Genomic DNA, 13,432 nt, shown 5'->3' on the forward strand with positions numbered 1-13,432 from the left:
TTTAGTCCAGCCCTATGCATGAAGAGATATGACAGAAACAGGGAATTGGGCAGGCTGTCGTTGTCCGGTGGAGGTTAATGCTGGGAGCATTGAAGCTGAATGCTTAGGGCCCGTTGCCAATGACCAAGCAGCCAAAGAAGTCGCACAGAACACGGGCAGCAGCGCTGCAGAAGTAAACTTGAGAAGTCTGTTTCCCTGTGCTTTCTCCTCTGTATCCATCCGCTGTCCCTCCTCTTACCCAGAAAATCGCTCTGCTGCAGTCTTGCGTAGCTGCCCTCAGCCTAACTAGCTAGGGGAGTGGTAACAGTTTGCGGAGAAGCAGGGTGAACTCTCTCATGCTGAGCCGTATGCCACTGTGGCTGAACTGCTCTGGGCACTTGATGTTGCTAATGGAAAGCTAGTTCAAGTATCTGTGTGCTGCAGAACAGGAGCCCTTGCGACATAAGCCCTGTAGTAGCAGGGTTAGTCTCCCTGCTTCTCTTAACACTTGGTGTGGTTGGGTTCTGGTCTGCGGCCAGAGAGGTTGGGATTACTGCAACCTGCACTGTGTTTCTCCAGAGGAAGGGAAAGGAGGGAAGAGGGGCTGCCACTGGGCTTTCAGTGGGCATATTTGGTTTAACTGGGATAAAGAAGCAAGAGGAAGCCTGTCCCTCCACTTCCAGGCCCTCCCCACCATCAGAACTGGATCCTGCAGCGTGTGTCTGTTTTTCTAGAAGATCCTAACAAGGGCCTCAGTTGTTTATATTCACTAGAAAGGGGGTTTTTGGTTTGTTTCTTCTCTTCTGTTGAGGCACAATTGTGGAAGAAGTGCACTTAAGGCAGTTACAAATCAATAGTGTAGGTTGTTCCGTTGCTGACACTTGCAAGGGGGCAAGGGAGATTTCTGATCAGTCAAGGCAAACAGGAATCCGTAAGCCCTGAGCCTCTGAGGCCTGTAATTTACGGTATGTTATATGCACTGATTCAATGCAATGCATTGACATGCATTTTTGGGAACAGGTTTCTCCACAAGACAGATGAGGCTGAAAGTAGGGGGTGGGCCAGAACAACATCTACAAAGGACGGAGTATAGAACTTATGCATAGGTCCCGGTCCCTATATAGCGGGTGGGGGGTGGGGGGGGAGAGTTGGCAGTCCTGTCAGTGTTGCGGAGGGAAATGTAGGAGGCAGGCTTAGAGAATGAAATCAGTGGAGGTTAGAAAGATGAGTTTTATCAGGTGTGTGCATACATCTGTTTTTTGGAACATTTTAGCATTCCACACAGTCAGGTTGGATAATGGTGAAGAGTGTTATGTTTTAAGTAAGGAAATACTATGCGAGGTTACCCTTTTAAAATTCTGTTGACTGAGTCACCCATACCTGGAGATGTACAGCTAGCCTTCCATCTGACCACTGTGACCAACATTTTTTCTGATGATATTCATCACTAGTGTAATTAAATTGGTTTCTTTTGTTGTGCATGTTACTCTCCTGGGTGCCGTGGGGAGTTCAGAGCGGGAGCACAAGCAGTTGGACAGACAGACTGGATGAGGAGACGCAACCACAGCAAGTTTCTCCCAGTGAAGGCATAGGTGCAGTCTGTTAAACTTTCTAGGTCAAAAATATTCTCTGACACATGTCCAAGCTTGCTGCCACACAAAATTTGCAAAAGCAGTAAGAGCACTGTAAGCTCTGAGTTTTTGCCCTGTGAATTTGTTTACCCCAAATGACACAACAGAACAGTATCTTCTGAACAGAAGGTACTCTAAACATACCCTGTGTAAAGGAAAGGTAATTTTTGTCAGTAAGATTGCCGACACTCAGAGAACTGGGTTCACCATTTAATCTGCAAAAGACTTCCTATGGAGATTTCCAACGTGGGACATAATCTAAGCCATTCATATGACTTTTACAATACATAGAGTCTTGCATTCTTACAACATTCTCTTTTACAGCCAGCTCATGTTAATAAGTTCACTGACCTCTATATAAAGGAACACCTCATACAGTGAGAGCAGGAGCATCTTTTACGTGCTTTTGTGGAAAAGCTAGCCATGGAGATCTCACTCAATTTCACTTAATGAACTTTTGTTATTGGTAAAAGTACTCTAGCTCAGATGTGCAACTGCCTGAGTAACTGCAGTGTTCACACATGGCTTCTGAACATTGGTTTCTCCTGTGACATTGCTAGGATGTTTTATTTAGTATAATTTGAACTATGTAGAAGTGTAGAAATGCAAAAGTTCCCTAGGAAGTGGTATCCATAAGAGAGTACAGTATGTCTGGTATACAAATACCTTTAATACACAAGATTTTTTTAAATCATCTTAAGGAATTTTGACTTCTAGAGTCTACAGAATAAAACTTGCTTTTGTCGGTGAGTTACATGTCCGTAAGTACAGCAAAGCAGAACCTGCTTAGATGTGAATTCCAATAAATGTAAGAAAACAAAACAAAATAAAGAAATAGAATTTAGTCTTCTTCGTGTCAGAAAACATCAAATGAATTAGGCATGCTCAGTGCAGTTTCTCAGGAAAGCAGAAGAACCTAGGACTGCAATACACATGCTCAGTCATCAAATCCAGACGTCTGCTATTGCAAGCCTTGACTTTATTCCTCTTCTAGATATATTAAATTCAGTTTTAAAAATTATTAACACTCTTGATTCCAGCAGAATTCTTTAAGATGCAGTCCCGTCTTACCTTGCCTCTTGTTTTACTGAGTTGGACTAAATAGCAACACTCTAGTGAGACCGGAGAGCTAGGTTTTCATGCCAAGACAGCCAAACCTTTGTTTTCAAGCTGTGTTGTAACTCAGACACAAAATAACTAGGTTACAACATAGTAGATTTTTTTATTTTCCAGTGCTTTATTTTAAGTGTTTAAAGCTTGCTTAATCTCAACAGTAGTAGGGTAACACAGAATCAGTCTCTCTGAATGCACTCGTGATGGCAATTTCATAATGGCTGAGCTTACTTTTAATTGCTAACTGCTTATCATGCTTAAAACCCAAGTCTTTTCAGCCTTAAACAACTGATCGAGGACTTACTGCTTCAGGCAATTCCTTCCTTTTCTTCATTTCATTTTATTTTACTTTGAAGTAGTTAGCCAATGCATTTAGAGAGCTGAAAGTGAAGGGAAAAAAAATATTTTCTGTTTTGTTTTTCAGATTATACTCCACAAGTCACTTACTGCTTTCTTTACCAAGTATGTGTTAACAATCAGTCTCAGGAAACAGTAGGGCCTTTGAATGTGTTTAGGAAGACTAGAAAGTTAATTTTCATGTTCACATCCAGTTTCAGAAGTTTATAATGAAATCTGTACGTAAATTTTAGCTAGAGCTGAGAAAATCTATGACACCCGTATTGAACTTCTGTTAGCCTGTGGATGTTCTGGTTCAAGGAATAATAATTTGTGAGAATGAAACAGTGTAACACGTTACTCACTTGATGTGCAGGATAATTTTGTGTATTTGTTGATAGTGTTGGTATTTATGGTTGTCATTAACAGTATTTATTTGTATAATAGCTATAAATTAAAAATAAATTCAGGATACTTAAGATAGAATTAAAGGCGCATTTTATACTTATGCCATAAATTTGGCAGTTACTAAAGAAATCAACTTTTTCAGCTATTGTGGTTATCTTGAAATATCTCTGAGGTTAGAGATCATTTTCTCTTGCATTATAAGAATAACTATTACATCCATTCAGACCCATGTCTAATTCTTGTTGCACATGCCAATTCAGATGCATTCAGCGGTGCTGTTTCTCATTTAGGCAACAAGCTGTGATTGTTCTTAACATCTGTTTAAAGCCCAGCAGAGTCAACTACATGCTCAATTGCTGAATTTGGTTCTTGACCTCAGTAAGTGGTCCTCTAATATGCCGCAATACCATCCATAGTGCTTCATGATTTCATGTGTAGCCCTGTCCCTTCTGTGAAAACGTAATATAACTTTGTCATTTTCTACAGATTATACTACTTCATCTCTAGGTAAATTCTTGTCTTTACTTTGTATCGTTTCCTGTATTTAGTCTCAACTTACCCGAGGTGTTTAAAATTCTGTCTTAAAAGGATTTAAAATATAAAGAGACGTACCATACGTGAAGAGTTTTAACATTACACTGAATAACATTTAGGATATTTGTGCTTGGAGCCGGAACTTTGATTTCTTTCACAGGCAAAGCTCCTGTGTCCATCAGAAAAAGGCATTCGCAAGTAAGGACAAAAGAATCTGCAGTATTATACAGGGCATGTTTGCTTTGTGTTAAAGAAAACAAAAGGAAATGGCCAGCTAATTATCACAATAATTTGCATTTGTCTTGTGAATAGTGTGTACTTTCTAACTTCATGTATGAGACCTTCAGCTATGCATGCCAGATTCAAAAGTGAAAACCGAGTAAAACATCAGAGCGATACTGCCTCGGTAGGCAAGAGATGCTCCCGTCAAGGCTAGGGAAGGGTGGCGAGGCACAAAGCAGAGGACAGAAGTGGGCATGGCTTAACTAAGCTCAGGTCTCTGCTGGCCAAAATTCTTTCACCAGGAGAAAATTTACCGTTTTAGCCAATCCGACTGCAAGAGATAAACGAACGAGGGATTTAGTGACCCTCTTACTGCATGGAACAGTGAATTACATCCTGTGTCATTTTATTCATCCAAAAGGTTGAAAAACTGAATCAGGCCCAAGCAGCTGTGAGGTTTTCATTGTCTCCTGGATTTTACAACTTCAGTACTTCTCTTTTGTAGGCCGTTTTTACGTGAAAAACATTTAGATGAAATCTTGTGTACATTCATAATAAAAGTGTGGGGGTTGGCAACTGTAAATAATCCTGCATCGATAGTCAGTTACTCTATATACATGCGATAATATTGATAGATACTCTGTATTAGTTTGTATAAAGAATTGCTCTTCATTTCATGTCTCATGCATACAATTAAATGTTGAAAATGAAAAATAAAAGTTGCTGTCAAATATTACAAATTAAAGACATGCAAAGTATATGGCTGTAAAGTAAGGTATCCCTGTTCTCTACCTAGCCAGCTGTTTCTCTAATATGAGAGTCTTGTGTTTAGCTCTTGGTAGCTATGCTTGTGTATAGTATTTTCATCCCTTCAAAAGAAATATTGCAAAGTTGTATTTCAATGGTCAACCTTGCATAGTATTTTGCATTGAAGGTTTTTCAAAATGAGAGAGACCAGGTAGCTCGTTGTGACTAATGCATCAGTTGCTGTGTCCCGTAGCTATAGAATGGAAAAAAAAATATCGGCGTAGTGGCATTAGATAGACCATGTAATGAATGCATCTTTTCCTCTGGATTTTGAAGAATGGGGTGGGTAGGCAGTCATACATAGGTCCTGTAACTGAGGAGGAAACAAAAGGAGCTCCATATTGGTGGAGAGAACTGCAGATGATCCGTATCTGCAGTTAGACTGCATCTAACTGCCGTCAAAATACAAGAGTGCTCCGCAAAGACAGGCAGGGAGGAACAGAGGGCCAGGGCCAAGGCTCACTCTTCACTGAAATGCCTTTGGGCAGATTTTCTGTTTGAATCCATCTCATAGCTTCCTTTTGTGACACTTAAATGGCAACAAGTTCTTCTGTATTTCTGTTTTGAGTCTGTACTGAAGGTTTTATGTTGTCAGGACGATGGTACCCTACCCTGAATAAAATACGAGTTTCTCATCAAGTAAGTCTTCCTTTACTCAGCTTGCTCAAGCAGGGACTAGTCAGGGTCTAGTGCTGCACAGGTGGGATACAGGAGCCTCCTCGAGTTCTCGGTTACCTTGCGTCTTGCAGACTTTGCAAAGGTAGTTTGGGAAATGGATTCCCTGGAAGAAGACAGACCTGATCCTCCCAGCCTTTTCAGCTTGCTTTCATAGAGTTCAAACTTCTTGAGGACCATCCGAACAAACTCAAAGAATTTTTGAGTTGGAAGCAGTTTGCAAGAACATTGAGATATGGTCTCGAAGAAAGTCATCAGGTGCAGGTACAAGCTGGGCCGCGGATCAGTTAGCACGGACATAACCACTTTCATCACATGTGCTAATACAGCACGAAACAATGTGTGCTTAGTTACACTAATGAAGGTGGAATACAGGATGGATACCTGGAGATAGCAGTAGTAATTCTAAATCAAATCATTTTAGCTGAAAAGAGGGGTGATGGAAGATTCTTCTCAAGATAGCTCTGCCTTTGTTCTCATTTATCAGAAAGATACAGGTTAAGCTAGCCATCCACATCTAGACAGTGTTTTCTGTGGAAACAAACAGTTAGCTATTGAATTCACTTTTCCTAGCAGGTGTGCTGCTGGTGCCTGCTGGAAGCAGTCCCAAGGTCAGTCATTTTCTTAGAGTCCATCTCTCCAATAGTGAAACAAAGTATAATTTCTTGATGGGAAAAACTTAAAAGGTCACAAGCTTCAAAACTTCGGCCATAGAGTAATAGGTTATTCTAAAAAGCACACAAGCAAACAAACAAAAAGCAGACTAATACCTCTTTCAATCCCCTTAGCTTCCCCTTGTCTCACACCAAAGAGAATGCAGATTACACCCTGCTTTAAAAAAAGGAAGAAAATTCCTCAAGGTTTTCTTTACGTGGGGTCTCAACAATAGTAAAATAATCACTGTCATATCACTTTTAGCTTCATTTTGTCATGAAAACATGAGAAATGTTTTACAGGAATCACCCAGATTGCAGAAAACGAGGAACTGTATTACTGTGCTGAAGCACTGTTTGTCAAGGAACAATTTTATGTTTCTACCACACAGTGCCATTGCCATAGCACGAGTATAATAAAATAAATAGCAAAAGAAAGCAAGACAGTCTTATTTTCCTCATAGTTTGTTGTAGAAACAAAGGTGTGTTAGAGTGACAATGATACGGTCTCGTGAGCGATTTCACATCAGTGTGTTGCACAGAGGATGGTGCCAAGACAAGGGAAAGAAGGCACCAGAAATTAAATTATATGACAATCAGCTTAAGTTTTGAGGTTACAGAAGTTATGTAAAATTTCCATTAGAAAGTAGAGACTACCTCAAAAGTGATCTTGAAAACTAGGGGAACTTTTACAGTACCTGTAGTGGACATATCTCCCCTGGAAGTCTAAAGCCTACCCTTACATCAGCATTTTTATAAACATGCTGTTCTGTGCACTGTGCTTCCTGTTGCCTTGGGTCAGGGCCCTTGACATTAAATGATGAGGCTTTTTTTAATATACTTTGAAATAAAATGTTGGGGTTTTTTAATGTATTCCAGACATTTAAAATATTTTTAATTCGACCAAGCTGTTCTGTATGTTATTTCTACAAAAGTATGTTTAAAATAGTGCTTACAGAAAAAAAGTAATTTAAACAATTGGCAGTGGCAAGAAAGTATACAATAGCAAAGCTGTACCAAATTATTAGAAAAGGTCGTCTTCATAAAATGAGGCCAGCTTGTGTTTCTTAATGCTAGCAAGTATTCAAATTGCAATTTCTTGTAATACGCTGGTATTCTTGGCAAACTAAAATTTCACTTGCCTTTTTGGCAAAGGTACCTCCCTTGGAATTCAGTCTAGAGTCTGTGATTCCTACTTTTCCTTTTAAAGTCATACTGTAGCAGCAGCCTCAGTCTGTAAGCCTCTAAAAAGCTTTGCAGAAAGTATTTATACTGGGCTAGAAAACTAACTTGTTCCTCTCTTTCTGTGAAAGAGGACTGTTTTTAAGTAGTTGTCACAGTGAGTCTATGCCATCTATTCCTTACAGGTTTTTGAATGGACAAATACCAGATGTGAGTCATCCACTATTCATCAGGCTGTTTAATCCTCCAAGATATTTGTTCCCATATATCAGGTGGTTTATTTCTCAAAAAATGTTCTAGAAGGAAGTATGTAGGCCTGCTAATAATTTTCCCGTTACCTGTTTTTACAATGGAACATTTGTTTTTAAATGCTTCTGAAGCATAGTTTTTCTCTGTGAAGAACTTCACAGAGAATTTCCCACTTTCAAGAACGCCTCCATCTCCCTGGCTTTTGAGTGGCACTATTAAACACAGACAGCCACTGCCTATCCCAGATACTCGTAGTGGTCCTACTTGCTTCCTGACAGGTTCAGGATCTACCATATGCTCTGACACAAGGTTAGTTGCCAGCAGCTGAACAGAACTTGACTCAGACTGGAAACAGTAGGGAAGAAAATGTATTTTCGAAAAGGCTAATTCTGTGTGTATGCTGTATTGATCAGTATTACTTTTGCTGCCATGCTTTGAAAGAATATCCTCTGTGGGGAGCAAAGAAGTGCAAGCCTATCAGAATCCAATACTCTCTGACCAGGCTGTATGAGATATTCCACATGAGGAGGGTTTAATGTTTAAACCAAAATTTACTTACCTGAGGATATTTGGTGTTACATGGGATTTTGATTCAGCAGAGTGACACGGCAATGTACTGAAATCAGTGCACATGCAGTATAGCCATGGCAATATACAGCTGGATCGCAATACACATCTGATTCCCATTAGTGGCCTTCATATGCTCACCGTCACCATGCTGGACATCCCCAGGTGCCGGGAGGGAATATGTGAGTTCAAGTCAGCTCAAGCCCCTTGCTCTGTTCAGAGTTCATTTTGTCAGTTGTTCCGTTTTTATACTCTCTGTTGGGCTGAGGCACATATGCACTTACCCCTTGCTGGGCTGGCTAACTCAAGAAGCCATTCACACTCTTTGGATTAACTCAGGGAGAAACATTTACACAAGCAGTTAATCCACTGAACTGATACAGGCATTTACCTAAAACAAACCCTCCAGTCCCTTTTCTGTTGAGACAAGTTCAGCTTTCTTTGCAACAGCTGTGGGCAGTCACTGCCTACTTTCTTCCTGCAGCTTCATAAGCACATCGCCCTTGCCCATCTCATCTGACCCTTCTTCTGTTTTAGGGGTTTATTGACCAGACAATAAAGGTAAACTTTTTTTTTTCTTTTTTGTTTAAACAAACACGTTTATTTAAGTAAAGCAGGTGTGGAAAAGAAAAATGAAAGATGGGCTAAATAAGGACCAAAAGAGCAGGAAAAAAGAAAAGTGTGTGTGTATATATATGCACACAGAAATGTAGAGACAGTTAGTCAAAGGAATAGATGCAACCTTCATGCCACCTGTGCACATACCATCTTGTAACACTTGATACAACTGTAGGTGCCAATATGGAGTGGTGGTGTATGTGGCCACAAAGGTAAATAAAGAAAAGGAAATGTCTGATTGGGTTTACGTATTTTCTAGTCATTGTGATGAGCCATTAATAGCAGTCTTTCCTTAGCTTCTAAGTTAGGGTTCATTCTACCAAAGAAAAGCAGAATTCAAGCTCTGCTTTTTTCCATCTAGCATAATGTTTTAAAAGATGTTTCTTCCTAATGGTCTTTTTTATGCTGTATATGTATATAAGAAAGTAATGGACAATAATAAAAGCTTTTCTTTGTAAAGAGTAAATTCTCATTCCTGTTTCGCTACAGCTAATCCCAAGATCAGAATTGCGATACGCTTAGATGTCATTAGGACTGGAAATGACTAGTTCACACAAATAGCTTTACCTGTTCAGTTTTGCTCCAGGAAAAAATACGATCCCTGGAAGGGACTGATAGAGAAAGCTGCAAATACAGCCTGGAAGACTGCAAAACAACGTGGGCACATCGCCCGCTGGTAAAGGAAATGTAATTGTAGAACAAGCTGGAAAACACAGAAAGCAAGTTTGAGTTGTTAAAAATACTTCCTGTGGGGTACCGCAGTGCTCACTGTCATCATCTCCCCATCTTGTCCGTAGAGTAACAGGGGTTTTGTCAACGGACAGAAACAGAGTTTTATGGTAGGAAACGGGCACCAACTCTTGATCTGAGGCATGTGGTACTCCTTCGAAGTAAACTGTGTATCTGTTACGTCTGTCCAACGCATCAGTGAAAAGCCCATCCTCAAGAAGAATTTATTTATGCATGTATTTGGTGAGAGCTGTTCTGAAATGGCTGGCGCTCAGCTTGAAACCTGTTCCTGGCTTTTTAAGTGACAAACTTCTGCTTTACTTTGGAAAGCCCCATTCAGTTTTCTTGCCAAAGAAGTGAGGTGTCTCCTTTTCAAAGTCCCATCTTATTTGTTTGTCTACAGCAGAGCTCCATGAAGCTTTCGTGAGGCACTCTTATAATTTACCCACGTAATTTAAGGGCTGAAAGTCTTTATTGTCTAAGTCCTAAAAATACATTTTTCTACTTCTGTCCAAAAGTTAAACTTACAACTGTAGATCGAGATTATTAACAATTTTCTATGCCATGTAGAACAAACATCCAGAAAAATAGTTTCTGCAAACCATGCTATGAGGAAGTTAGAGTAATGGATCAAACTAGTTCAATTTCTTAGAAGAAGACTGAGTTATTGCTTCGAAAGATTAAGTTTGATTTTTCTTTCATACTAATAGTATGCAAAAATGTGAAGCAAAGAAAATCTTTATGACACATTACTCCATATACTGTGATTTTTTCACATTTTCTTCTGAATGGAATGACTTAGGACCTCTTCAACGTCAATTATGCACAATCTAACTAAGTTTTTTTCTGTTTCTACATTACAGGTGCAACAGAAAGCCAAATGTGGAGAAAAGGAAGGAATACCCAGACTGGGAGCATAAATGCTTTGGTGGCTGCTAAAAATGACAGTATGGATGTAGCCTTTAGCTCAGAGCATCTCCACACCACTTGTCAGCAAAGTCCGGGAGTGGACAGTGGGGGGACAAATTCACTTACTGTCTCATTTGTGTATTCATCTTGAGAGAATCGTTTCCCATGTGGGCTGCCTTTAAGACGCAAATTGGTATCTTCCAGCAGCTCTGCTATCCCATCCCTATAGGAACATATTAAACATCGGTGGACTGTTCATAAGGTGCAAGAACTAAGGGCCTAAAACTGTACAATCACGCATTCAGAATTTCTTCATGCGTGTATGGCAGACATTGATACGCCCTCCCCGTTTTTAGACTTTTTCCCCACTCTAAGGATTAAAGTGCAGCAGTTGGTTTAAAGGGAGAAGAGTAAGCTTAACAGTCTATTCTGAAACATAAAATCACATCCTTATGAGATACTGATAAAGCATTTTCCTGGAAGTGTTAGGTTTTCTAAGAGGTACATAAATCATAAACTAACAAAACAGGTGAATAAAATTTGAGTTACGTTTGCGTAAAATGCCGCAGAAGTGGATTCGGTGTTATCCCGTTGTTCTGATGTCTTGCATTGGGGTGTATGTGCTTTTGTACCTATAAAGACACACATACAGATATGGTTGCCATCACCGTTGATATCTCTCACTTTAACAAGAAAAAAAAATCTGTCTAGGCTTTTCTGTTTGCATTTGAGATTTGTTTGTTAACTGTGGTGGTGTGATTGCTGCTGTGTTTAAGGGCTGCTGATTCACTGATGACTGATGAGGCTTTCTTTTTTCCTGGGAATGGTCAGTGTCTGGGATGCTCTTCAGAACAGCTTGTGCTAATTAGACTTTCAGGTGTCAGCTCTGTGGAAAGCTTTTTTCTCCTGCTTCCTCAGAAAAGCATCTGGGCTGTTAAAAAAAATCATTTGTTAGATTAGTAATCAAGTCTAGTTAAGCACTATCATTTATGCTCACAGGTCCATTGATTTGCCAGTTGAAATTTAAAATACTTACGTGGGAATCAAAAGCCAGGTGAATATTAAATTATGTTTCTATTGCAGTGGCTAACTCGGTTTGTGCATCATCAGGAATTCAAATTTAAGTAATTCATGTGATGAGGGGAGAGGCAGCATATCTCACCAGAAGCTGTTTTATTCGGTCCGTCATTGTGGACTGAGGTCCATTCTGCACTGCCTTCCAGATTCTCTGCATTTCTCAAGTGGAAAGCAGCCTGGCATTTTCAACTAAAATGTCTCCTAGGTCGACTGGAGCTCCCAGCTGACAGAGAACCAGTGCAGCTGGTTCGCATTCAGCTACTCCTTAGGCTATCTGACAACTTTGACAGGCTGACTTAGAATTGTGTTGCTACAAAATGAAATTTTCATAGATTAGTGATATATGTATAAAGAGCTAAATCTCTTCAATTCTAAGCTTTCTTTTCCCTTAAGTGTCCAAGCTGCTGAAAAGTCAGTCTGATACACTCCAGTCGTGAAGACCTTTCATTATTTAAATATAATGTTAGTACTGAAAAAGCAGAGGGGAGAACAGGAATTACACATAAAGATGAAAAGATATTGGAAATCTCACTGTCTTCTTCTATGTTCTTCATAATCTAGAAACACGGCACCACGGTCTAGTTAACAGCAGCTGAGTGCCAAGAAAGCCCATGTGTGTTCTTTCCCTAGCAGTTTAACAGAATCAATTTAATAAAAGTAGAGGATCAAAGAACTTCAGCTGAGACAAAAAAGAACCAAGAAACACTCACTGTCAGCCAAGTCACACAGATCCATTACATAGAACATAGAAGCAACCAAAAGAGGGAAAAAATGTTTGCATTAACCCAACAGCAGTCAGTTCAGAAAGTCAATTAAGAAAGCTTAATTGATTGGTTTATTATGGTTTATTGCGCAAGTAATAATGCATATTAAACCTCTGATTTGTATAATGAAGTTTGAAACAACTGTATAAATGTTCAGTCGCTTTAAGAGTAAATTAATTTGTAGTAACATAAATAAAGGTTATAATCTTAATTTAATGTTGTCTTATATTGTCTTAATCTTATCTTAATTTACCAAACAAGCCAATTCCTGTAAGGGGACACTGTAGATACACATGTTTGCAGTTGTTAGACAGTGAAATACTGGCCGTCAACTTATTGCTTACCTTGTTGGAGACTACACCATAAAAAATAAAGTGTCACAGGTCACTCCATGATGAATCTTTTTTTCTCTTCACTAAAAAAAGGCTCCAGAGAAGATAACCGAAACCTGGGGTTGAATCCCTGAGACAGGCGATTCATAAAAGGTCTTGCAACAATACCTCCTTGGAGGTGATAACAGCTGTCGATTCCAGTGAGTCCATGCAAAGTATCTCTGCAGGACATGAAATTCAGCCTGTGGTTTCAAGCAATTGAACTAAATGTCAGTTTGTCCCAAATACAAATTTTCTCCAACTCTCTGTTCTCAAAACAGTATATATTTTTCCCTCTGGCAACAACCTGTGCTCATCCCACCTTACTAGAAATAAACTGAACAGAATGAACACTTGTGCCGAAGGAAGAAATCATAAAACTGTAATAACCAGTTATTCACGATTATGAATACATTAGGACCATGAAAATGAGTAATTAAAGAGATGTTTCTGCTTCAGAAAAAGATTACCAGACTGAAGGACCAGTTACTTTGTCCTAGAATGCAACTTAGTTCACATAACTGGTAATGAATACTGAATTAGGTGTCTTTACCTTGCAAGTAGCCATAGAAACAAGATCGCAGAAAAGTCCAACCTAAATCAGTCCT

At 39.5% G+C, this 13,432-nt stretch overlaps 1 long non-coding RNA gene across 1 annotated transcript in view; it reads left to right on the forward strand.

Annotated features, from left to right (window-relative positions):
• LOC148050529 (uncharacterized) overlaps positions 1-12,602 on the forward strand; it is a 32,772-nt gene extending 20,170 nt beyond the window's left edge. The window contains exon 3 of the long non-coding RNA XR_015701070.1: positions 10,567-12,602. This is a non-coding gene — a long non-coding RNA (uncharacterized LOC148050529). The remainder of the gene's footprint in view (positions 1-10,566) is intronic.
• The last annotated feature ends 830 nt before the right edge of the window (positions 12,603-13,432 follow it).

This window comes from Nipponia nippon, unplaced genomic scaffold (assembly GCF_047370975.1).
Source record: "Nipponia nippon isolate SJK-2023a ecotype South Korea unplaced genomic scaffold, ASM4737097v1 scaffold_8, whole genome shotgun sequence".
NCBI classification, from domain to species: domain Eukaryota; kingdom Metazoa; phylum Chordata; class Aves; order Pelecaniformes; family Threskiornithidae; genus Nipponia; species Nipponia nippon.